At 42.9% G+C, this 25,242-nt stretch overlaps 2 long non-coding RNA genes across 6 annotated transcripts in view; both read left to right on the top strand.

Moving 5' to 3' along the window:
• The window catches only part of LOC146193267 (uncharacterized), a 59,594-nt gene that overhangs the window by 12,325 nt on the left and 22,027 nt on the right, over positions 1-25,242 (top strand). For 4 of the 5 annotated variants that reach the window (XR_014706423.1, XR_014706426.1, XR_014706427.1 and 1 more), the window contains one exon: positions 4,809-5,013. The exons of the other annotated variant lie outside the window; for it this stretch is intronic. This is a non-coding gene — a long non-coding RNA (uncharacterized LOC146193267). Of the gene's footprint in view, positions 1-4,808; positions 5,014-25,242 lie in introns of those variants that run through there. 5 annotated transcript variants of the gene reach the window in all.
• On the top strand, positions 6,106-16,630 carry LOC146193268 (uncharacterized). The gene is made up of 4 exons (XR_014706422.1): positions 6,106-6,571; positions 13,704-13,875; positions 14,350-14,430; positions 16,297-16,630. It is a non-coding gene; the product is annotated as an uncharacterized LOC146193268 (long non-coding RNA).

Below are 25,242 nucleotides of genomic sequence, written 5' to 3'. Positions count from 1 at the left end.
TAAAAAAGCACCAAAGCTTGAATCTTTTTTTCCGTTTGCAAGGCTTGAGGGTGTTGCAAAATAGTTAATCAATCATTAGTGTTTAATGCCAGTCCATATATCTTACCTGCAATAGAAAGCTTATTGCCTGAGTAATCGCACTGTAACTCATCTAAAACCTTAAATTGTGCTTTTTGACATATCAACCAATTTGAGCCATACACAATTCACAGACAAAATAGCAGCACTTTACATACTATGTCTGGTGTGGTCAATTACAAACAAAAGAACATGACCTGAGGGAACATTGCGAACCTGTATACAAGAAAGCGATTCTTTCACAGCGTTGCACCTAAACATCCGTTCCATGAAGTATAAACATGAAATGCTTGATGACCTGATGAATGAGCTCCCGCAATATTTCAACAGATACATGTTTAGTGAAATGTGTTGTCAAGAAAAAAGCGATTTTATTCATTTGGATCTCTTCTCACTCTACTACATAAACAGGCAGTCACGTGGAGGGGGTGTTGCCGTATACATAAAAACGTGCTGTGCATGTGAAATCATTGAGAACTTTACGACTGTGACAGATCAGTATGAAATGTTAACATTGCGCCATAACAAATACATCATATCCGTTATCTATGACCCCCAAACGGAAACTATGACCTTTTTTTTAATTTTTTAAGAAACTTCTATAATTCTGCTCTTTAAACAGGTATAGCTTAGTTTTGGGTGGAGACTTCAATATTAATATGCACGAAGAGAGCCCCATATCTTTAACATGCTGCAGTATCATTTAATCGAATGGATTTACCAATGTGATCTCTTAACCAACACGAATTACGCCATCCAGCTTGAGCATCATTGAATTCTTCATTGTTAATGTCGACTCAAGTGTTCACTGCGCTGGTACTATGTCATATGATATTAGTGATCATTGTCTAATTTTGTATCGGTAAAAAAGCGGCTATGCACAACTACTACATATCCATTTATAAAATTTCAATCATTCCGTATTGAAAACCTAACTGAATTCAGGCAAACAATAGAAAACGTGGATTGGTAAGATGTCTACAACCATGCTTGCGTTAATGACGCTTACACGACATTCATTGAAAAGTTTAAAACTGTCTACAATTCTCATTTTTCTTGGATGATAAAGAGAAAGCACAAAAAAATAAGGAAACCAGGGATAACCCCCGAGCTTTTTCAGAGGATCAGAACCAAAGATAGAATATATCAAATGTTCACATTAAGTAGGGAGAAAGCTGACCTAATGGCATTCAAAAAGCTTAGGAACTAATTGAATGCTGAGCTACGCAAGACACGAAGAAGTTATTTTGAGCAACTGTTTCGGAAAAGCAAGAGTGACAGTCCGAAATTAATGTGGCGCACCGTGCATGAGGTAATCAACAGCCGTAATCGAAACGATGGCATCATTGAGCTAATAATTGACGGAGCGCCAGTAACCGGAGCCACGCTAGCGTACCGCTTCAACCAGTACTTTATCAATGTTCCCAATACTACTTACAACAAAGATGCAGCTTGCTCAGTTATAAAGCATGCAACTAAATCCTTATTTTTCCAGCCTACTGATCCATCTGAAGTATTCTCTACGCTTATGGCAGTGAATAACAGTCCTAGCTCCGACAGTGAGGGTCTCACAATTAAGCCAATTAAGTTTGTTGGCGATCTTCTTGTGCCTCACTTATCACACATTTTCAACCTATCAATCACATTCAGTGTATTTCGAAGTAAAATGAAGCAGGCGAAAGTTATTGTTCGTCAAAAATGTGATTCAAAGCATGAAATGAGCAATTACCGCCCGGTATTGATTCTTCCCATATTCTCGAAGCCACTGGAAAAGATTTTGCTTTAGCGTCTAGAACGCTTCTATAACAGACACTCCCTTATCGATGACGCTCAGTTTGGTTTCCGCCCGGGCTTATCAACTGAGTCTGCTTTACTTACACAAAAAGAACTAATTTTAAAAAGATAGAAGACAAGCTACTAACTTTCGGTATATTTATTGATTTTAGTAATCACAATATTCTAGAAGATAACCTGCGTAGATATGGAGTCAGAGGAAATGCTTTGCAGTTAATTGCATCATACCTCAACAAACGCGAACATTGTGTTAGCATTAATGGCTTGTGCTCTTCCTTTGAACATATGAAATGTGGTGTTCCACAGGGTAGTATATTAGGCCATTTTCTGTTTAATTTATATATTAATGACCCTGCGAAAATTACAGACATGGCGAAATTTATAATTTACGCCGATGACGCTAGCCAGTTTTTTTCCAGCAGATCTTCATATGAAATAATGGCTACTGGAAATGCAATTTTAGAAAAATTGCTACATTGGTCTAATCTTAACGCCCTACACGTGAACAGTAAAAAATCCAAAGCAATAATTTTTCGTCTTGTAAACCGCATAAAACTCACAATTCTGTCGCCAACCCTCGGAGTCAATAACGTTGAAGTCGTTAAGAAGCATAAAATTCTAGGAGTAATTTTTAACGAGCATCTTAAGTGGTCTGATCATATTCAACACATCACTCGTAATTTAGCAAAAACTGTAGGTGTGCTGTGTCGATGTTGTGATATGCTGCCAATGGAAATGAAGAAAATGATATACCATGCATTATTTCACTCACAAATCAACTATTGCCATTTCGTCTGGGGAACCGCTGCCCGTACACATATAAACCAACTTCTTCGTATGCAAAAAAACGCGATTTGTACTATTTCATCTGCAGATTACCTAGCCCATGCACCACCGTTATTTGTTCAACATAATATTCCAGCAGTGAACAAAATACTGCAATATAACGTTTTGCTTCTAATGAAATCTAATGCTTCCCACCGGAGTAACTTCCTTCGCAAACTAGCATCCTTAAAACAAACAGACCAACCTAGACATACACGCCAAAAATTCAAATTCAGCTACGTACTAATTATGGGAAACAAATGATGAAGTTCTTAATACCGGCTACATTGAATGCAAATGAATGGTGGCGTGAAAATACCGGTCTCAAGAAGAACATATTGTTGAGGAATTTCCTGAAATATATCATGAATAATAATAGTTTTTTCTCTTGAGTATCTAGTGTTTTGTTTTTCTGCTGTGCCTCCGTTTGCTCTCTGTGTTATCGCAGAATTAATATATGCTTACAAGCGTAGTTTGTTTTCGTCCTCATGGATTCTGCGAGAGCTGAGTGGTAGTTTGTTCTGGATTTTTATATTTGATATTTGCCTGTCTGTATCTGTTTCTTCTTTTTTTTATTACTTGTTCCATTGTTCCCACTTTCAAATTCTTTCTGTTGGTGAAAATTGTTCACATGTTTATATTTTTGTATTGACCATGAAGTCTCTTATTTATTTATGTTCCGTCTACACCTATGAATGCTGTATGCTGTATGTTGCCCTGAAGAAGGCTCCGGGCCCAGTCAAGCTACTTTGTAAGCAGCTTTTTGCCCGGGGCCTTTTTCTCTCCAAGAGAAATAAAGTACGCTTTGAACTTGAGCTTTGAACTTGAACAATGTGAGGGGAAATGCCAGTCACCAACATTTTCAGTGCACTTAACTCCAGGTGGGAATATTCGACTCTGCAACATTTCCGGCAGTTATCTTGCCCTTGTACACACTACTCTTGATGAACGAAATTGAACCATCTGCCCACGATGGTGCAAATAGATCTACCCCCCATTTTGAAACATCTACCTCATCAAGATTCGTGTGAAGGAATCCGGCCATTTTTCTACGCACGAAAAAACCTTGTGGTGCCTTCCACCGCCCTACTTGCCCTTGGCGTCATCACTGATACTAACATTGCTGGTCCTGATGAAGGACGTACTTCTGGTGCACGGTGTTGTCCACATTGTGTGCTGCGCCAGTCTTGAATACGGAGGCTGCAAGCGCGTTCTTCAAGGTGTACAATACTCTTTTTTTGGACTAGTAGGTGATCCATAGGGATGTACTAGTAACACTGTGTTCGTCTCCATCGCTTTTTGCACATCTGTCAGCGCTACTAGTTCACCCCAATCCTCAAAGGTGCGCCTCGTTCTCACGTAGCCTCGGTATCGGCGAGCGCGATTCCATAGATGCCCACTATCCCGCTAGAGGGGTGGAAAGGTCTGCTTGTTATAGCAAGAGGGGAACGTTTGAAATCATGCATTCTCTTCATTTACTTGCGATTTCAGCTCGTATTTCTGAAGTGGTGCTAGTAATTGAGATGCAAAAACGATCGAAGTAGGCAGAAAAAAGCAGGCTGACAAACTATACTTTCCGACGGCAAAAAGTGTCTAAAATTGTCCATTTAGCACAGGTAAACACTGGGAAACACTGATAAGGGAGCACGAGATTGAACTACACATAGGAAAACTGATTTTACACTTTTAAAGCCTCGTTTACAAAGACCTCCAGAAGGCTGAGATAAATGGAATATTTACATTCATAAACTTACATTAAAGACACAATAAGGAGATACACAGGAATTGTACTAATGATGCCGCTGCCACCAAACTTTGAAACAGTGGTGGCACTATGTATGAATAATTTTAGTGAACTGAGATTTGTTCGCTGTCTCAAGAAGAATATTGAATAAATTAGCCCTATACCAATATCTCGTTCCTTCTAGGATTCATTCGAAGGGCTATGTTTCGTTATGCCATGTCGCAGAATTTTAATTGTGCTCCTCACACTTGTACACCAGCATAATCAAAACCTGTTAATGGCTTAAACAGAAAAATTGTGAAATAATAGTTATGTTTATCGATTACCTGAACTTGGACCTTTTCTTATGTGCTTTTTTTTCTGTCAGTGCAATTATCATCAGCGTGGACCATGTCATCATCTGTGTGTTTGCCTGGGTTGGATTCCTGAGCCACCAAGAGGAGTATGTTACCCACGGAACTTACCAGTACCTCTAGGATACATGCCTCCGCTGCCTGTGGCCAGGTCACCCAGAAGAAGGAGAGGAGTGACTTCATGAATCACGAATGCAGATGCTAGCAAGCAACGAACATCGCCCTCAAAATTAGTGTTTTTTTAATACAAATTTTGCCTATGTTTCACATATGTGTATTTACAATGATTGCAGCCATCCTTATGAATTTTTTTTTGAGAATTTAGGTGTCAAACCAATTAATTGAAGTTGATAATGATGTCATTTTCTTACAAAGAATCCGGAGCTTCGCATCTCTAAAAGAACAAAGCACAAAAGTCCCAACTCCTTGAACATATGAGCTGTTTTGATGATGCTACGATAATGATAGAAATGGGGAAACAGTCGTTTATAAACTTTGTTTTAAATAACGAGGTGGGGCCAATATTTCGAAACATACATTACTTCAATCGCTTTTGCTGCATCGTGAATTATTTCACTGCAATTGCGTTTGCTGGCGAGCTTCTTCAATTATCAAAGAACAGAGATGCTTCAATGGCAACCCTTATCCTTCGTTTCGTGCGAAGTCTATTCGTTTCATATAATTTGTTCACAATTTATTGCTGTAAGAATGCGTTGTAAGATTTATTAATTTCCAACATCGAAAACGTTTTAAACTATTCTCAGCTTAACAAATTTTAGTGTGATATCAGAAAAGCCATTATTCACTGCCAAGACCAGGAGAGGCTGGAAGTTTCAGTCATGCTCGGGACACATTGGCTGGGCTTATTTAATCCTGCATCATATCCATGACTATAAAAATGCGATACCTTCCCGTAGTTTTTCTCCAACGAACATATCCACTCTTTCCTCGACCTAGCGGTTCACACAAGCATATTTCTGGGCCTCCTGCACTGTAAAAACAAAAACACCTTTTTGGGCATTTGTCTGATTCAAATCACCCTTACACCCTGAGTCTAGGGTGTTCGTGCCATTGGAAATCACCTCTTGCATGCCAAAGGGGTGCTTTGGTTGGAGAATATGCCTTAGGGTGTTACGGGCAAGCAATATCACCTAACATGCTTGGGGTATATGGCTGCGTAACTTCGTAGCCTTTTATACACAAGCGGCGCTGCTAATATAACCCAACACCTAAATAAAGCACCAAAAGTAACGCTTAAATTAAAATTACACACGAGTGCTTTCTAAAAATGAAACAGAAACTGAAACAAAATTTCACCGCCAGGAGGCCGCCGGTAGCTACGAACGCTCTTTTCAAATTTCACAATATGGCCGTTAGCATTGTGGGGTGCGCTTCGACCACGTTTCGGCGAATGCTGAATGTGCTTCTTCGATTGTGTACCCTCGTGAAATGTGTTGCATTTCCTATGCATATGTGTTACAGAAGTGTGTACGCTTGTGAAGTGCCTTCTACATGTGGTGTTTAACGCAAACGGGCATTTATCGTGTCGGCAAGTGTTCGGGCTTCTTTTTGCTTCGCTCAGGCCTAAGGACTGCTGCACCGCTTTATGTTTGAGATGTTCGAAAGAAGAAGGCATGGACGATTTTTTTTTTCTGCGTGACTAAGAGGTATATGCGCCGACTACATTGCACTCGCGCTGAAATCGCACTGGTTGGTTCGGTGCTGGTGATACGAAGGCGGACAGCGTACTTTGCGGCTGACGCAATCGTCTGTAAAGGTAAGCCTATTCTCACGCATATTGCGCTTTGTGGAAACAGTGTCCTACCCGATTGTTGCATTCTGTGTCTTTTTGTGCCGGAACGCTCCAGAATGTGCTGAAATGAAAACGTGAGACACGCGCTTGTTTTCACCTGGCTGCCAAAATGACATCGCACATGTGGTAGATGTCGCGGCGAGTTACGCAGATTTCGCGCAAGAACATCAGTCTCAACTTTGTTGAACAGAAATAATGCATGTGCTACGTTTCCTTGCATTTTGTACGCGCAGGAGGTTCACGAAACGATTTTCGTTTCTTGACAGTTTGATACTTGCGCTCAGTTCGCAACGACTCGGTTTTGTTCTACCGTTTCCGTTTGTGCGGCAAGGTCATGTTGGCGTACTACCTTAATTCTCCTAGCACTCTCTGCTCCCCCCTCCTCCCTTATCTCTTACACATCGCGCTCGCTCTCCTGAAACCTCTTTCATGCTTCGTCATCTTCTTTCACTCGGAGCGGCGCGACCCCCCCCCCCCCCTTTTTTTTTCTTTTTTATTTACTCGGAGCATAGGCGCGCACCGTCCTGCTGCTCGGGGAGCGTCCTCCCGCAGCCCTTCTGTTTAAGCTTTTTGTTCGAGGAGGCTACGTTCGTTCTCGGCGGCCGTTCAGCGCGCACGCCTCTGCGCTCGTGCTCTCGGCATCGAAGTGCGCTGGTCGGCCGGCCTCGTTGCATAATAGTTTATTCCAAACTGCGTAAACTATATGCCGCTATCATCAGCCTATGTTAACTTCCCCGCGTCTGGATTTGCCTTCTTTAATCACAATGGGAGCATTTTTCATTTTACGGGGACCATATTATGCGGTTGCATGGAGTGTGAATTTGCATTTTTATTATGCTGCTTTTGTTATGGCGTTTACTTTCGCTCTCAAAGAATCATTTAGGTACAGGCGCGGTCAAAAATACGCGGCCCACGGCTCCGATCGGCGGAGCGGCTGCGAGCCGCACCGCGGCGCTCGCGAAAGCGCTGCGAGGGTATGCACTGTGACGACAGATTTCTCCCTCGCTCTCGAGCAGACACGTCACACGGTTGATAAAGTTGAAGTGCGACGTTCAGCTTTTTCGCAGCTTACAGTCAAGACGAAAGAGGGCTCCCGCTTGCTTGGAGCGTCGCCGCACTTGTGCCGCCTCGCATCTCGTCTCCCGCGTGTGCGGAACGACGCGCGGGCGCTCAGCCGTTCGCAAATCGCGCGACGGCCGTTTTTCTAGCTTCATAGTTTGGCTTACACTTCATGCGTGTAACCTGCCGTGGTGGACTAGTTGCTATGGTACTCGGCTACTGACCGGAAAGACACGGCTGCTGTCTTTCGGTTGAGGTAAAATGCTACTAGTCCGTGTAATGTGTGATATCAGCTCACGTCGGAGAACTCCAGGTAGTGGAATTTTCTGAAGCTCTCCACTACGGCGTCTTTCACAGTGTGAAATGGCTTCGGAAGTGAAACACTACAAACCAATTTCCACGCTTACGCGCTGCACGCTTCCGTGTAATCAGCCGCGCTCGCGTGTTCAAGGTTTGGCTGCCAGCGTGCATGCATCACTTTCTTAAATAATATACCAAGGTCGCTCGCTGTCTTACAATGGTAGGGTGCCTGCAGCCCCCGTATTTGAAGAATCATTAGAGTTGCAATAAAAACCACATGTGGGAAAAAACCCTGCGGTTCACTACATAAATACAAGATGTTAGTTATTGCAAAAGATGAAAAGGCGATATGAGATATAAAATTTTAATAGAGGGTAATGTATTCACTGTGGACAGAGAAATAGAAGTTTTTGTTAAATAACAGACCCTTACAGTTCCAATGAAATTGTGACGAGAATTGTTAAGTCCGAATGCGAAAGTGCGTAAAATGAATCCAAAGCTACGTTGGTCGGTAGGGTACGGGCGAATAACGCGGTCGCCGTTTTTTGGGCTGTAAATATTTGGTGAAAATTTAAGAAATGTCACAAAATGAGAAAATTTATCATTAGTGTATTCACGAAAGGCTCATCAGTGTTATCGTTTACGTGTACCAGGCATCATCACCATGAAGATAAGGTTTGAAGAATATGAACAGAAAATGATTGAGTCGTATGTGTAGCAGGAGCGAGTATTACGGTTTTATGATAGTGCATCGGCCGCTTGCAATGATAGCGGGATATTTGTTTTTTAAATGAAATCTGGCATTTTTGATAGCTCGCTAGAAAGCGTCACTGTGTTCCCATACGCTTGCACCTACATCATTTTGTGAGGAATATTTTAATATATTTTTGTTTCCCCCTTTTGTTCGCGATCATTTTTTGTAGATATGATAAAAAAAGGTGCACTTCCCCCGTTCACTTTTATTTAAGTATTGCTCAGTGTAACTCTTCACGTTTGTGAACTGGCGATGATATCAGCATTTAAGTCACAATAAGTGGCCATTCTTCGCATACATCGACTCTGCCTAATGAATGACGAGAAATCTCTAGGCTATGAAAAACATTTTCTTGAGCAAGTTTATTCAGAGCAATGCTGATTGATTGTTGAGACAAAAAGGGTATTTAAAAAAAATGTTTTATTGGTGTTATTGTAGCAGATATTTTAGCCGCTGATCTTTCGGCTTAACATATGAGAAATTCTCAACATTACCAATACAATCTCGAGAATGCTTAATGCTTAGTGAACGCCCCTCTGGCTGCGGCCATATCTCGAAGCCGCCCTGGAAAGGAGGCGTATAACGCCGGAACGAGACCGGGAAGAGAACGAAGGTGGTCCCACACCTCTTTGACTACCCTCCACAAATCTTCTCGGGTCTGACTTGAGAGAGAACGACGCGCCAGTCGGCTTTTCATTTGCCCCCATACGTTTTCAATGATGTTTACGTCAGCCCCTTTTGGGGGCCATGGCAGTACTTGGATGCCCAGGGCTTCAAGTGTTGCTCGAACTTTCCTGCGTAGTAATGAGGAAAAGAAAACAGAGTCACAATACACAAAGGCATGCAGTAATACAGAAACAATATTTTTGATTGAAAAAAAGTTGACATAGTTTCCGTAAAAGGTTCATCCCATTCCCGCATACGTTGTTCTCTCGTGAGAGGATAACACTCGACTGATAAATAGATACACACGAACACAGGTATACTAAATGTGATTGCATGCTAATACCCCCTTCCCCTTTGCCCGCATTTCTGTGCCTCTCACCTCACAGCCTAAGTTGCATAGTGCCGTTAGGCCCCTCCCTCCTTCCACGCCCTCTTCAGTGGTGTAATGACTGGCTAAATATGCTTTATACTAGGAGTAGTATTCAGATTTTTTCGAACCCAAGGCTTATGAGAAATGTTGTTCAAGTCTCTCCGTATTGGTCTGCACATTACCAACGAGAATCGATATAAAGTAAAGTCCTTTCATTTTGTTTTCTTTTTGTGGGAGGTGTTTGGAGAAACGTAGCCAACAATTATCAACACGCTGCAATTAAGGTTATGATAACTTCTGCGCAAGATATAGATTCCCTTACCTTGCGGTGTGGATAGGGCTCCTGTCTTGTTGCAAAGTATATAGCCCATCTTTGAACGGGCCTTCCAGCACAAAGGGAACGAGGACTTCCTCTAAAATTTGGATATATTGTTCCGCGGTTAGGTTCCCATCAATTAGATGCAGCGGTCCAAGTCCGTGGCAAGTAATGGCGCCCCACACACTGATAGAGCAACGCCCACTTGCTGCAACTTGTTGAATGTAGTGCTCGTCATATCTGTAAAATGAGCATCGATTTCACATTAAAAATGGCACTATGCGCGGAAATTCTACATACGTAATAAATTACGTTGCCAGCGAAAAGAAAGACCTGTGCATAGTAGAATATCAGTGCTCGTTAAAAGAACCTTATGTGGTCTAAATTAACTCGCAGCCTGTCATGCGGCATTCCTCATAACCCATGTGTAGGCTTCCAATATTGAGCTCCACAAAGAAGCGTAATGAAAGCACTTTGTAAATGGAGATATTGTTTGCAATAGATTCGGTTACACGGAAACTGGCTTACCTCGTGCCAAGGAGTCTCCACACTCTGCGCTGCTGGTCCCACTTGGTTACAAAGGTGGATTCATCGCTGAACACGACTTCCTGCCAGTCTTCTTGCTGCCAAGACAAGTGATTCCTCGCGAACTCCAACCGGGCTTGCTTCTCCGAATCATTCAAGCGTGGCCTTTGACACGCCACCCTGCTCTTAAGACCTGCGGCATACAGCCTGCGTTTGATGGTGGAAACCGATACTGGGAGATCAAGCTCCCTCTTGATCTCGCGAGCAGTAATAGTGGGCTCGCAGTTGACAGCAGCAACTATCGCCATGTCTTGGTCCTCAGTCGTCGCCAAAGGTCTTCCTGATCTAGGTGCGTCCTCTACGCGGCGTGTAGCCATAAACGAACGGCAAATTCTGTCTACAGCGCATTTAGAGCACCCAACCTCTCTAGCTATTGCTCGACGACTTCGCCCGGCAATAAAGAGGTCTAGAATTTTTTGCGTTTTAACAGCATCGAGTCGCGCCATGCTTGCACCGCCTTACGCTGAGCTAATGAAGCATCTGAATCCTCTTACTGCGCTTTATATCAACCAGCCATGCTTTGCAATCGCTGTTAAAGTGCATCTGTTATCACACTTATTTCTAATCTAACCACAGTGCAAGAATATTTAGGTGTTGATACAGCACTGTTAAGGCACTGGACGCAATTGACCAGATAAAGTACCAACCATGTTCCTCTGAACCAGGCCGCTGATCACGGCGTCAGCATTGATAGAGTCAATTTTAATTGCAAGAAAAAAAAAACACACACATACATGAACGGCGCCATTGCGATAGCAACCAGCTGATATCGCAAAGCGCGTTTCTGCCTTTCAGTTCGCGTGGCCTCAACTGTTTCTCCGCTATCGCCAGAAGTATCACCGTAGCACTTTATTTCTGAAGCCGTGCTCATACCAGTGCAGGAGCAAATTCGTCCAGAATAAAATACGACTGCCGCAATATTTCTAACAATGTAACGAAGAAAAGGTTGAAGTTGGACTTTACGCTGAAGTTGGACTTTACGCTGAAATAGGGTGGAGTTAGCAGCACATCACCTATCATTGAGTCATGGTACTCAATAGAAGGTGCTCGGGAAGCACAATTTTCTCGCTTTAGGTACAGAAAATACGGCAGCGAAAGTAAATACGGTGTTCGATGAGGCCGGTAGGAGAATGTAAAGAATTCATAGGACATTCTTAACCACTTATTTAACGAAGGAAATTCAACAGCTCTCTATATCACTTATACATCAAACAAATCACTAACGTACAAACGACCGAGTAGGCGAAGGGGATAAGCAAGCGAACAAAAGTACGGACGAGTTACGTGTACGAAAACCAGAATAAAATGCAGCAGTTAATAAAAGCTTCTGCCTCACGCAAGCCCAACAGCATCAATATCTGCAAGAATCCCGACGGCACGATCCTCAAAACGCGCAAGACATTGCGCCCGCGATGCTCCCCTTCCACTTCTTTTAGAGTTGTAGACACGCAGGTGGCTGCGGGCACCCTACCATCGTAAGACAGCGAGCGACCTTGGTATATTATTTAAGAAAGTGGTGCATGCACGCTGGCAGCCAAACCTTGAACACGCGAGCGCGGCTGATTACACGGAAGCGTGCAGCGCGTAAGCGTGGAAATTGGTTTGTAGTGTTTCACTTCCGAAGCCATTTCACACTGTGAAAGACGCCGTAGTGGAGAGCTTCAGAAAATTCCACTACCTGGAGTTCTCCGACGTGAGCTGATATCACACATTACACGGACTAGTAGCATTTTGCCTCAACCGAAAGACAGCAGCCGTGTCTTTCCGGTCAGTAGCCGAGTACCATAGCAACTAGTCCACCGCGGCAGGTTACACGCATGAAGTGTCCGCCAAACTATGAAGCTAGAAAAACGGCCGTCGCGCGATTTGCGAACGGCTGAGCGCCCGCGCGCCGTTCCGCACACGCGGGAGACGAGATGCGAGGCGGCACAAGTGCGGCGACGCTCCAAGCAAGCGGGAGCCCTCTTTCGTCTTGACTGTAAGCTGCGAAAAAGCTGAACGTCGCACTTCAACTTTATCAACCGTGTGACGTGTCTGCTCGAGAGCGAGGGAGAAATCTGTCGTCACAGTGCATACTCTCGCAGCGCTTTCGCGAGCGCCGCGGTGCGGCTCGCAGCCGCTCCGCCGATCGGAGCCGTGGGCCGCGTATTTTTGACCGTGCCTGTCCGTATTTTATTTTCAGCAAGACTTCAATTAAGGCACTTGTACACGTGCTAAGTCAGCTGATGTGGTTCAAACCATCCAGTTTTGATTATTTTTGTGGTCACATTTCAACATAACTGTTTGACCGCATTACTTGATTTTTGTAGTGTCTTTAGACTAGAATAAATGGATATTCGATACTGGTGCCTCAGCATTCAGTTAGAGGTCGACAGCTTGAATTCTGTGGCCAAATATTGTACCGGATGTTGCTATTACAGAGTTTGATTCTGAAAAGATGTTTACTTTTTTTGGTCTTTTGCTTAAATGTACATATGAAGCGGTTATCATAGCCTTAGTCGCATATGTTTACCTTCTTTGCTCATCACAGTGCGCATATTGCAGGCAAATTTGTGACTTACTGTTATTAAAAAATTTGTAATGTATGTGTTGAAAGAAGTTTACTGATTTAAAGGGCGCAGAAAACAATTTGACTTTCATATGCTAACGATGCATGTCTGTAGATTGTCTCTAAGAATTGAAGCCTACTTTTTAAAGCTGAGCGGGAACCCTTAGTTTAGAGATATATTACATATTTTATTGCCATTCAGCCGTGTGCCCAGTTGAGGGAAGGAGGATCATAATTTTTGCTTTGTTATTTTTTATATTAGACTTTCCTTAATATTGCTTGCAGTTTGGCGATGAGTGGCAAAATACTGATGGTTTTTGCAGTTTTCTGACCTTAGTAAATATTTGTATTTGCTGTTTGCTAATGCCAGTTTTTTTTTTCAGATATGTACAAAGGCATCAATTGCCTTAGCTTTTGTACTATGATTTTTAATATTAAGTTACTTGAAACATTGAGTAAAATGAATTCTTTATGGCTACCATTCACACAAACTTGCAGTTCTTACATGACTTGAACATGCTGATCAAGAAGGACGGCAAAGAGGCAGTTGAAATTGGCCTTAACAAGACACTTGTCTTGATTTTGAAGGACACCATTCGTTCAAGAAAAAAGGACATTGCCCGGGTGCTCGAAGTATGTTCTGAGGGAATGCGTGAAAGGAAAAAGAAGCGTAAGTATTAAGCTGTTTCCTTCTGTTTGCTGCATGTGCTATTTAATTGGCAGTTTTTCGCTAAATGCCTACATTTTTGCCATTTTGCATTGCCTTATAGATATACTAAAAACATGGCTGAGCCTCAGAAAGAATAATAAAACCATAACTAGCCTGTGCATTTCTTCATATGTAACAATTTTCGCATTAGCTAAATTTAAATTACCTATTGTTGTTCTCCATTGTAATGGTGCAGCCTTTTCGAATCTATTCAACTAGTAGCAGAGAATTAGGTGATACCTAATTCAAATCTTCACAAGCTTTGCTAATTTTTGCTGTAAGATGTTTGGCTTTCAGTTTGCGTGCCTCTACATGTTTTCAATTTTGTTTATTTGCCTTCCTAAATTAGACAATAAATTATCGCCTCAAAACTCGGCAGTCTCTTTTTACCTGCAAGGAGGTACACCATTGTTGTGTTGCTTATTTCTATTGTAGATGTACAGACAGTATGCATTCTGCAACTCTTGGCAAACATTTGGAACCAGCCGGGAGCTCTGGATGTTGTTTGTATCATTTGTAAGTTTTCTCTTTGTCATTTGAATATTCAGGAATCCTACTTGAAACCGACATTATTAGCGAATTTTCTTTGTTTCTAAAATGGTTTACAGTCTAACTTGTAATATGTATTAGCGATTCATAATTCAAATAGAAATACTACACAAGTTTTCATCACAACTGTGAATTCTTTGCTGTGAAAGGATTATTTGCACTGTAAGTACAATCAAAAGCACTTTTAGGAGACTCCTGCCATCACCTGCTTACCACGTCGTATTGCATACAAGTCACCTGATGAAGCACTGGTAATGTCAAGATTGGTGCAGTGTGCCATTTGACTAAGCACTCTGCTGCAGTGGACCAGCAGTGCTTTATCAGATGGCTCTTGCAGGCAGCTTGGTGGGGTTTAGCATTTGCTGGAAAGGGGTCTCTCAACGTGCTCATGCATGCTAGTACCTAATATGTTCCTAATGTCTGGAATATATAATCTGAGACTGCTTCAAAAGAAATATTTGCCACATTGTCTTATCCTACAGGCTTCTGAAGGTGGATAATGCAGTTTAATAGTTGTTTTAAAAAAATGCTGTAATTTGCTAGCCAAGTTTGAAATGATGTAATGATTTTAATTCTTCTCAGATTAGGTTTACCACATTGGTTGGGAGAAAATACTGCTGTGTTTCAAGGTTCATGCTGTATAAATATAGTGCCTTCAACTACAGATGCTAACATTTCATGCATTAACCACGTGGCACTGTCATAGACATTCTCATTTATAGTAAACATTCTCAATAAATCCAAATTGTTATTTTTGCATTTCAAGTTAGTCAACATATTTTTAGTATTCGAACCTTTAGTATTTCAAAGTGCTCAGACTGCCTGCCGCTATAACGATTACAACTTCTTGAACACTTGAGCTTCCTGCCGCCTCTTGAGGCTCACCACTGATGTTCTGGATGTCTATGCATACAATGTGCTACGCGTGGAAAATGTTTTAACATGCCATGCTTCAGTGTTGATATTTTTTAGAGCTTCTGCTGTTTGGTTGTTTGGTAATGCTCTGCTGTTGCACATGTAATTGTCGCTCAACTCGAAGCTCCAGTGTACACTTTCAATGAATAATGTGTGATGAAGTTTCAGAACTGCCACATAGAGCAGCGAGAACACTTTTTCCTTGTTACTAAACCTTAAATGTAAACACTTCAGGAAACATTGCGATGACCTAGGGCTTGGCTGGTTCATACTTAGCACAAGAAGACGTGCAAAAGTTCAGAAATGCTTTATGTGTTATGTATTACATGCACTTTTTTTTTTTGTTTGGTTCTGCAGTATCTACTTGGCCAGTGCAGGGTATGCTGTAGGCCTTGTGTGAAGCCTTCAATTGAGCCAGCTGTTAATATTTTAGTAGTAAACACCGTGCTCCAGTGCTGTTTATTGTTTATTTACATTTTTAACTATCATAATAAGCATTCCAGTTCATGTGAAATGAAAAGTTCGTGGGGCAGCATTGAAGTTCTCTAACCCAGGTGCTTTTGATGAGTGTAGCCATTTTTGTTTGATAAAATAGCTTGCATAATCTAAAATTACCATGCAACAGCACGCTGCATGAATAAAAATGGGTTGAGCTTATATGCTCTCATTTATGACTTGATCAGACTGCTGGCTTTGTGCCTCCTGAACCAACCATAACAGTATACTCTGCATTGTTAATTGTGAGATAACCACCAGTGGTTTCCGATAGGGCCCTTTTCCAGCACACTGCTGTACACTAAAGGGGCATTGGCGTATTCTAAATATAGAGTAGAAAATATGTTGAATTTGCTTTTTGCCAGGTGCAGTGCATATTTATACAGCTGCTCTGTTATGCACTTCTTTCACAATTTTATCAAGGAACAGGAAGAAAAGCCTGCCACGCCGTGCATCGGATATACTGGGAGCAGCATCAAAGAAGCTGAAGAGCATTTCCCCTTCATTCAGCAGCGGAAGCTTCTTCGAGTCATCGACTCTACTTAGGGTATTGTTCCAATAATGGGTCGATTTTGGCTGTTCAATCTGACATATGACAAGGGGTCCGACAATTTGTGCTGCTTTATAGAGCACCTCTTTTTGAGCGTCTGCGTGTCAAAGCCAAGATGCGCTGCACGACGCTTTATTTCATCGCTTAAGGCCGAATTTTATGCAAGCGCACGCGTTGACACTGACAAAGCATAGGATTAATATTGTGTACTGCGATTATTGTTGTATACGACTAAAAGTTTTGTTGTTGTTTTTTAAGAAATGTCACCATGCTGTTGTGTTCATTGTTCGGTTCTTTTTTTGAAAAAAAATTGTATACTTTGTTGTCTGCATTTGTTGGAACTGTTTTGCTTCTTTCAGTCTTTTAGGTATTTACGTACATACCATCTATGTTTTTGCCCGTCTGCTAGGCTCTCGGTAGAGAGTGGCAGTATTGTTAAATAAATGAGGTTCATAGCGTGCATCAATGAAGAAACAGAACACAAGTGCCCCCCTGCCCCGCCCTCCACCAGCACCCGAGCACCCACTAGCCCGAACCCTGACCCTTCTATGCCGAATAAAAGACTTGCAGTTTCCTTCTGCGTGACATTTTTTTGTAATATGCTCTGTGAATTTGAAAAAAACAATCATACTGGCATGGGCCATTCGAGATGTCAAATTAATGGCATGCAGCATCTCTTTACATGCTCATTTGGCATTACAGGTGGTTAAAAGGAATACCATTAAGCTTGATTGCAAATGTGCACATAGGAAAAGCATTAAGGAACGTGTAGTGGCAAAAGTAATTCCTAATTAGGGAATGCAATATATGGACGTTATCCGCACTGATTTTTATCAAGGGGTGTAAGGGTGCAATGCCACTGCTTCCACCCTGCAATAGGGTGCAAATGTGATGAAAACACCCCAGTGCATTGGCCGCATAGAAGGGTGTTATGACCAACCGAAGCACCATCTCTGAGGGTGTACTGGCACTCTGAAGTCACTTTTTTTCAAGGGTGCATGGGTGTTAGTTATAGACACGCGAAAACACCTAATAAGGTGTTTTTGTTTTTACAGTGTGTGGTCCTGTCCATGCTGCGTTCAGAACCAAAAGATGGTTATTTTGTTATGCAAGGTCGAAGTGCCTATATAGAAACGCATCTGATTTGCATGAGCGCACCGTGCTCCGTAGCTTAGGCAATATGGGTTATCTTTAGCATACTCAAAATGTATTGTACTGATATGCACCGGAGGCTGTGTACCTTCTAGAAGGTTTTCGAATCGCTAAGGGTGTGTCCACAAATTGCTTCATACTTGTTATTGTTACTGGGGTTATTGTTATTGAAGTGCAACCCTCTATCGAAGGCACCAGATTAGCGGCGTGTGGCAAGGAGGAAGTGGCCTGATGTAAGATAGCAAGAGGTTTATATACACGTACACTTTGATTAGTAGTGGCTATGTGGCTGCAATGCAAAGCAAGCACCTGTGGCACAATTAATGTTTAGAAGCCCGCAACCATTACAACTTGTCGCTAAAACACTGTGCATAATCTATGTGGAGATATACTTATTGTTTTGGTGTTCAAGGGGGGAGGGGGTTATGATCGCGCTTTATTTTTGCCCTTCTTGTGTGTCGAACCAAACATAACAACAGCTTCATCATGGTTGAATCGGCCGAGAGAGGCCACTGCTGGATCTGTATAGGGTGTGCGCGAACATGTGGCATGAATATCTTTTTTTCATATTCATAAGTCAATAGAAGCAGGACATTTTATTTTATAGCGCGGATATTTTGCTTTAGTCGGCGTACGTAACAACAAAACGGGACTGTATTGGCAGCATCATGTGATTCTGCCAATACATGGTGCAGCGGTGACGTAGCGGTAGAACATCCGCCTCGCATGCAAGAGGACCGGGGTTCAAATCCCGGTACCGCGCAATTCTTCACCGGATGAAGAAAACATCCGCGTGTCGATGGAATTGCATAAACTGGTTTGGGTTGCGACCTGAAGCCGGTGAACACCTCCGGCAACGCACTCCCTCACCAGAACAGGCGTTGGCCACCCTGGTGCAGTTATTGGCCGCAACCTCCTATGATAAGGTCCATAAAACCCCAGCCCTCAGTCACCAGCGGCTGTGGAACAACTGCACACGGCGGCGGTCAGACCTGTGACGCAGCAGGGGGTGCTGAGAAAGCCTGGCTCCGCTGGACAGGCCGCCATTGCAAACTGACCCTGCCAACGTTTAATGCTAGAACCCTAGCTAGTGAAGCTAGTTTAGCAGTGCTGTTAGAGGAACTAGAGGGCATGAAATGGGATGTCATAGGTCTTAGTGAGATTATGAGGCCGAATGAGGATGGGCACGTACTGTGTTATCGAGGTTTACCAGAGAGGCGACAGCTAGGAGTAGGTTTCCTTGTCAATAAGTATATAGCGGGTAATATATATGAAATCTATAGTGTTAATGAGAGGGTTGCAGGCATCGTAATTAGGCTTAATAAGCGGTATAAACTGAAGGTTGTACAGGCCTATGCGCCTACATGTATTTATGATGACCAGGCAGTTGAAAGCTTCTATGAAGATGTAGAAACGGCAATGCGAAACGTAAAGACGCAGTATAATGTGCTAATGGGCGACTTCAATGCCAAGTTAGGGAAAAAACAGGCAGGAGACCAGGCAGTAGGTGACTATGGCATTGGTTCTAGGAATAGCAGGGGGGAGTTACTAGTTGAGTTTGCAGAGCGCAATAACTTAAGAATCATGAATACCTACTTCAGCAAACGGAAGAACGGGAAATGGACATGGAAAAGTCCTAACGGGGAGACTAAAAACGAAATCGACTTCATAATGTGTTCAACCCCCCCATTATTCAAGATGTAGAGGTAATCGGGAAAGTGCGATGCAGTGACTACAGGATGGTGAGGTCCCGAATTAGCCTAAATCTGTAGAAGGAACGCGACAGATTAGTAAGAAAGAAACCCATCAACGAATTAGCGGTGAGGGGGAGGGCAGAAGAGTTCAGGATCTGCCTACAGAATAGGTATTCAGCTCTAGCTGAGGATGGCGATATAACCCTAGAGGCAAAGAACAATAATTTCAGAGATATCCTTACTGAGTGCGCGGTAGAAGTAGGCGGTAGGATAGTTAGAGAGGATACCGGTAAGCTGTCTAAGGAGACCAAAGATTTGATTAAGAAACGCCAGAGCATGAAAGCTTCCAATCCAACAGACCAGATTGAATTGGCCGAGATATCAAAGCTAATCAATAAGCGCAAGGTGGCCGATATAAGCAAGTATAGCATGGAGAAAATTGAGCATGCTGTAAAGAAGGCGGAAGCCTTAAAGCGGTAAAGAAGAAATTGGGCATAGGCAAAAACCAGATGTATGCGATAAGGGACAAGGCGGGCAACGTCATCACTAATATGGAAAAGATAGTCAAAGGAGCCGAGGAGTTCTATACAGATCTCTACAGTAGCCAAAGTATACAGGACCGTAATGAGATTAGCGGTAGGGGAAAAAAGTCAGACGTTCCACCAGTGACGAAGGACGAGGTCAAGAAAGCAATAGAAACTATGAAAAGGGGGAAATCAGCTGGAGAGGATCAAATAACTACAGATTTGCTGAAGGACGGAGGGGATATCGTGCTAGAAAAACTGGCCACCCTGTATACGCAGTGCCTGGTGTCATCGACGGTACCGGAACCATGGAAGAATTTAAACTTTATCCTCATTCACAAGAAAGGGGATTCTAAGGGCCTTAAAAATTACACACCAATCAGCTTACTGTCTGTTACGCATAAGGTATTTACTAAGGTAATCGCTAATTGAATCAGGTCAACCTTAGACTGCAATCAAGCAAAGGATCAAGCAGGGTTTCGGAAACGGTACTCTACTATCGATCATATACATACCATCAATCAGGTGATAGAAAAATGCTCGGAATATAACCAGCCCTTATACATAGCATTCATTGATTACGAAAAAGCATTTCGCTCAGTTGAAACCTCGGCGGTGATGCAGGCATTGCGAAATCAGAGGGTAGACGAGCCGTACGTGTAAGTGCTGGAAGATATATATAGTGGCTGCACAGCAACCATAGTTCTGCATAAAGTAACAAAATTCCCATAAAGGAAGGTGTTAGGCAAGGAGACACAATCTCCCCTGTACTATTCACAGCTTGTTTAGAGGAAGTATTCAGAGACTTGGAATGGGAGCAGTTAGGGATAAGGGTAGATGGAGAATACCTTAGTAATCTGCGATTTGCTGATGACATTGCCTTGCTAAGCAACTCGGGGGATGAACGGCAAATAATGATTGATGACCTAGACAGGAAACGTAGAACGTTAGGCTTGAAAATCAATATGCAGAAGACTAAGGTAATGTTCAACAGCCTCGGGAAGGAACAGAAGTTTACATTAGGTTGCGAAATACTGGAAGTAGTAGGCGAATATGTCTACTTAGGACAGGTAGTAGCCGCAGATCCGGACCATTAAAAGAAATAACAAGAAGAATAAGATTGGGATGGAGCGCATTTGGCAAGCACTCACAGATTATGACTAGCAGCTTACCGGTATCGCTCAAGAGGAAAGTATACAACAGTTGCATCTTGCCTGTACTCACCTATGGGGCTGAAACGTGGAGGCTAACCAAGAGAGTTCTACTTAAATTGAGGACAACCCAGAGGGCTATGGAACGAGATATGGTAGGGGTAACATTAAGAGATAGAAAGCGTGCAGAGTTTGTCAGAGAAATAACTCGTTATCGACATTCTAGTAGAAATTAAGAAGAAATGGACATGGGCAGGACATGTAGTGCGAAGAGAGGATAACCGATGGTCGCTGAGGGTAACAATCTGGATTCCAAGGGAAGGAAAGCGTAGCAGGGGGCGGCAGAAAGTTAGGTGGGCGGATGAGATTAAGAAGTTCGCAGGGGTCAAGTGGATGCAGCTAGCACAGAACCGGGTTAAGTGGAGAAATATGGGAGAGACCTTCGCCCTGCAGTGGGTATAATCAGGCTGCTGATGATGATGATAAATGTTGCCAGCATCTTTAAATTAACCACTTCACATATGACAACAGTCTGGAGGCGTGCGCATCCATGATTAAGCTCCTGAAAAAAGGAATGGTACCATAATCCTTGTGAGATCTATGCAGGAAAGTTCAAGAAAACGTCTAACAGAGTGGAACATTGATTTAAAAACAATGATTTGCGGGAGCTACAAGGTCAGAGGCACTAGGCTCGCTCACCACTGGCGGAAGCTGCTTTTTCGCCTAGCAGGATTATTCAGGCTTGCTGGTCGAGGTATTGCTGGGCAGGGCAGCTTCCAATTTTCGGTGTGTCGGGCGTGACTCTATTAACCTGTTATCGTGTTTGCTCAGAAATTTCTTAGAGGTAATTCTTTTGTCTAGTTTTGAAATAAATAAGGTAATCAAGGAGTGTATTGGCCTATATTCTCATTCAGTCGCTAGTTTCTAAGAAATATTTTTGGTTGTGTAGTGGTGCAAACTTTTTTCTTTCTAGTACTATACGTATTCGCCTGAACATCTTAGGCTAGAATAATATTAGCAAGAGCTGTCACAGATATGTCGAAATTATAAACTGCTCACGTAAGAAGTTCGATGCTGCGTAATTTCACTTATCCACTCCACCTTGTTATGGGAACGTTAGGGCTGCAAATCCCCTCTTAGCATGAGTATGCCAAAGACACCGCACAAGCAAATGCAGGCGGGCGCACCCCTTTCTGAATATCACTCCGACGATCACACTAGAATCAGATGCCCACGAAATGACATAAGCACTTCTCCGACACTCAAGGTTGCTGCAATGAGGCTATCCATTGTCAGCCTCGGCCGAAGTTAATGGTGGCAGGTCATTCATTGCGAACCAGCTGCCCGCTCGAAAAGTCTATAATTAATGATTTAGTTCACCCTAAAACGTGACATTTAGTCTTTTGTTTTTGCAGATTTAAATACTTAGAAATTTGAAAAACTGTTTGCGACTTTCTGGAAACAATATATTCTATGCGTCCCTGACGTTTCTTGGACAAATAAAATAGCCTTTACCTGTAAAGCATGAAACCGTAACAATACAGAGAGAAGCGTAAGAAATAGAAGCATCTATGTAACTTTGCATTTGTCTCGCACACTGTCAGCTTATTTTTGGTACGTAGGAACACTACCCTAGTGAAAAATCCCGTATCGCGACAAACTGGTTTGAACCGGTCCTGTATTATCCCGTATAAATTTCATGTCGGTGTGACCAGTTGTGTATGAAGCTTAAACGTATTTATTCGGATAGGTCATTGCCGGTATAAATCTCAATCCGGACGGTCCAGTCCGGTATCGAGTTAATACAGGGCAGACCATATCCATTTTGCATCTTATACATGACATCACAGTCCGCTATGGATATCAAACAGGGCGGACCAGCCTGTATTCAGCTCATATACAGGACAGGTCCCGTCCGGTTTAACAGAAACCGGACAAACCCGAATGAATGAAACAGATACGGGATAGAGTATTTCCGCTTCTGAGTACAATTCGGGCGGATTGTGAAGCTCAACCAGGATAACCACGTCGGAACATGCCTTCGCGCTAAATAAGCATGAAACCATACGTATTATACGTTACAACTTTTCTGTATATGTGGAGTACGCGTTGTTGCGCAAATACCTAGAAGATATGAAGCCGTGGATGTGTGCGCTAGCAAGTACATACACGCATCGCGTTTTGCTTTTGCGTGTGCAACAGTCGCTGCAGCATGTACGATCTTGCGGTGCATCTTCATATGTGCGACTGAAGGTCTGCCACCTTCAACGCGAAAGTGCAAGCAAGAGCGTAGCGTGGATAAAATACGTTTGAGAATAAATGAAACACATCGCTTACCATCGAAATATGCACAGGTCAGCCGGACATTGGGAGTCGCTTCCTCGAGTGTTTACGTATGCAAAACACTTGGTCAGAAGTAAATTCACTGACGTCGCGGCTCCGTTGGCAGCAGGTGAAGCTAAAACAAGCAGTATTGCAGTATTACAAGTGTTGGTGCACCGCATATATCTATATGTAGCAAAAATTGCATGCGTTCGAAGACGATGACAAAACACACCAGCACTAGTAAATTCTGACATTCTGAGGTTTGTCTGCAAGAAAGCGATACATTGTAAAGATGCGGGACACGGATAACCCTTCGTGATAGCCAGGAAAAAGATTCAGCGTGTTTAAAGGGCGATCGTTCAATTACGACCACAAATTCAAACACCCTACAAAATACACAAACTACAAAAGAGCAATGTCGACTACATAAGCAGAAATATAACCACTAGCAGCGTATCCTGCAATGGTGTGGTGGTTAAAGTGCGTGCTTGCTGGCTGAAAAGATCGAAGTTGGAATCACATGTAATTTTTTTTCTTTTCTATTTTCGTTTCGTTTCTTTTTCTTTTTTCTTTTTCTTTTTCAAATGCAGTGGTGTTATTTTATAGCTCTGCATGATTTTTCCAGCCTGGCGTCCAGTTGATTTCTGAAACAAGGGCCATGGACCACACAGGAATTTCAGGAATGAGAGCTCCGCGCGGTTTCATTTTGGTTCAGCCTGTAACAACTAACCAGAAACCGGACGAACGCACATTTCTGGAGCTGATACCGTTCAGAGTATTCCGCTTCTGAACAGAAGCCGGGCCGATCGACGAAGCTTAACCAGAATGACCGTGTCGGACATGTCAGCGGACTAAATAAGCATGATGCCAAACATATACAACTATTCTGTATGTAAAGGGCACGCTTCGTTTCCAAATACCTCGAAAATGCGAAGCCCTCGAAGTGTGCGCAAGCAAGCATATACGCGCGTCGCGTCGCTTTTGTGCGTACAACAGTCGCTGCAACTCGTACGATCTTGCGGTGCGTCTTCATATCTGCGACTGAAGATCTGCCGCCTTCAACGCGAAAGTGGAAGCACGAACGCATCGTTTAGCTAGTGATGACAAAAAATCTGTTCGAGAAAAAATAAACAAACATCGCTGACCATCGAAAGATGCGCATATAGCCGCACACCGGGCGACGCGTTCTCGAATGCTTACATATTGAGACCGCTAAGTCGGAAGTGTATTTTTAGGCATCGATGCTCCGCTGGTAACACGTGAAGCTAAAACGCCCAGTATTACAAGTATTAGTGCACCGGATATCTCTGTATGTAGGCAAACCTACAAGCGTTCGTAGACGATGAAAAACATATCAGCACTAGTAAATTATGATATCTTGACGTTTGCCTTCAATAAAGCGACGCATTATAAAGATACGGAACAGTTGTGAACCCTCGTGATTGCCTACAAAGAATTTCAACCTGTTTAAGGGCGATCGGTGAATTACGGCCACAAATTCTACAGCCAAGGAAAATATACAAAGTATGAAAGAGCTAGAGTAGCTACATATCATCATCATCATCATCAGCCTTACTATACCCACTGCAGGGCGAAGGCCTCTCCCATATTTCTCCACTTAACCCGGTTCTGTGCTAGCTGCATCCACTTGACCCCTGCGAACTACTTAATCTCATCCGCCCACCTAACTTTCTGCCGCCCCCTGCTACGCTTTCCTTCCCTTGGAATCCAGTTTGTTACCCTAAGCGACCATCGGTTATCCTCTCTTCGCACTACATGTCCTGCCCATGTCCATTTCTTCTTAATTTCCACTAGAATGTCCGTAACTTGAGTTATTTCTCTGACCAACTCTGCACGCTTCCTATCTCTTAATGTTACCCCTACCATTTTTCGTTCCATAGCCCTCTGGGTTGTCCTCAACTTAAATAGAACTCTCTTGGTCAGCCTCCACGTTTCAACGCCATAGGTGAGAA

This window comes from Amblyomma maculatum, chromosome 4 (assembly GCF_055883805.1).
Source record: "Amblyomma maculatum isolate TAMU_Amacu chromosome 4, ASM5588380v1, whole genome shotgun sequence".
Lineage (NCBI taxonomy): Eukaryota > Metazoa > Arthropoda > Arachnida > Ixodida > Ixodidae > Amblyomma > Amblyomma maculatum.
Note: the sequence above shows the minus strand (reverse complement) of the source record. Positions and strands in the feature narration are given on the sequence as shown.